At 32.9% G+C, this 2,276-nt stretch overlaps 1 protein-coding gene across 1 annotated transcript in view; it reads right to left on the bottom strand.

Moving 5' to 3' along the window:
• The window catches only part of LOC106478326 (polycomb protein eed-like), a 33,453-nt gene that overhangs the window by 6,179 nt on the left and 24,998 nt on the right, over positions 1-2,276 (bottom strand). The window lies entirely within an intron of this gene.

The following is a 2,276-nucleotide window of genomic DNA, read 5'->3' as shown; positions in this document are numbered from 1 at the left end:
ACAAGTAGGGACCTCCACCACTGATTGTGAACTAACGACACACACACAAGTAGGGACCTCCACCACTGATTGTGAACTAACGACACACACACAAGTAGGGACCTCCACCACTGATTGTGAACTAACGACACACACACAAGTAGGGACCTCCACCACTGATTGTGAACTAACGACACAGACAAGTAGGGACCTCCACCACTGATTGTGAACTAACGACACACACACAAGTAGGGACCTCCACCACTGATTGTGAACTAACGACACACACACAAGTAGGACCTCCACCACTGATTGTGAACTAACGACACACACACAAGTAAGGACCTCCACCACTGATTGTGAACTAACGACACACACACAAGTAAGGACCTCCACCACTGATTTTGAACTAACAACACACACAAGTAAGGACCTCCACCACTGATTGTGAACTTACGATACAGACAAGTAAGGACCTCCACCACTGATTGTGAACTAACGATACAGACAAATAAGGACTTCCACAATTGTGAACTAATAATAGACATGATGCTACATTGAAAACATTAATTAAAGTAACTATGAATTTGCTACAAAGATAATTTCTAGCACTTAACATTTTAATAACCTAAACTCTTTTTAAGATGTTGTATTATTAAGTTTTCAGCAGAAATAAATGGACTAATGTCAAAAAACTTGTATGCAACTAAGATTTGGAACTTTCCAACATAACAATTTTCTATGGTTCAAGCAACATATGAGTGCTATCTGAAATTCAAATGTTCACACTAATACAGCTGTGTGCGAGTGTGTGTGTGTTTTAACTCTTTAATACCTTTACAGAGAAGTGTTTGTTTCACACTTGTATACACATGTACACATCTATCCTAAGTAAAGATTTGTTTAGTGCAAAGTTACATAATATACACAATTGGATAATTGTAATGTGACACAGGAATCAAACCCTGAATTCAGCATTATAAGGCCACAAGCTTATCACTGCACTATTAGGATGACCTTAAACCTAGAGAAAAAAAACACATTGACAATGACAAAACATATACACTAGCACAGCTTGAACATTATGAAATATTTATTATTTTGAGAGGTAGGTAGAGAAAGAAGTGGATCCACATTGTGATATGGATATACTGTATCACATTAAACCACCATTAATGAACCTCACATACTGCATAGAATTAGATGTAACAGCAGAAACTGGTACTCATGACTCTAAAAACCTTTTACAATTATGTTTTTATGCCAACAAAACTCAAACAAACTGTAATGTATAGTTATTTCTAGTATAGTATTCAATTTTTTTTTAATACATTCTTGGTTTAATATGAATACAACATACCCAACTTCTCTTCCAGCTATAGAATAATAATCACAGATATTAGTTCAGAAACAAAACAATGACACAAGAACTACATGTTTAGCTGAATAAAAAATACATTAGAAACACCACAGTGACAAGAACTGTTTGACTGGCTGTTAGCTCAGAAACACCACAGTGACAAAAACTGATTGATTGGCTGTTAGCTCAGAAACACCACAGTGACAAAAACTGATTGATTGGCTGTTAGCTCACAAACACCACAGTGAAAGAACTGATTGATTGGTTGAATAAATGTTTCTCAATTTTGATACATGGATTTTGTAAGATTAAAAAAAATAACAATTAGCAGATTATGAATATAACTCAAATTAAAAAGGTTTTGTACATTTGTAAAGTACCTCTAGATAGATATCTATATACAAATTTTCTTAATCAGTAAACAACTATAATTTGTGAAACAAATCTAGAACACTTAAAATTAATTTTATATTTCATTCACTGGTCTGTAAAGATAATCAAAATACAATGAAATTAAATTTGAAAAATATGAAATAAAAGGAGTAACAGCTTTTTTTCTATGCAGTGTTAATCAGAATGTTCTAAATTATTTATCCTTTTCATGTCTGTTTTCTTTTATACTTTTAATGCAAGGTGTGACAGGAGGGTCTAACTTTCTATTCAATAGCTCTGTAACCAAACAAAATTGAAAACTAAAAATTATAGTTGGTGTAAGCAATGATGATTTTATAGAGAGTAATTTACATTTAATTTTGTACTTTTTTGAGGGGTGGTGGATAAAATAAGATGACACGCTAGAAGAAAATGTGTCACACTAGGGGAAATTCAGGATTTTTGTTAAATATTGCCTTGTAGAATTAAGAACTTTAAACTTATACACTATTAAAATATGGATTATTAGCTAAGATTTTATGATATTTTAATTGGTATAATATAA

The sequence above is a fragment of the Limulus polyphemus genome, unplaced genomic scaffold, assembly GCF_000517525.1.
Source record: "Limulus polyphemus unplaced genomic scaffold, Limulus_polyphemus-2.1.2 Scaffold200, whole genome shotgun sequence".
Taxonomy (NCBI): Eukaryota; Metazoa; Arthropoda; class Merostomata; order Xiphosura; family Limulidae; genus Limulus; species Limulus polyphemus.
This window is presented reverse-complemented; position numbering and strand designations above follow the sequence as displayed.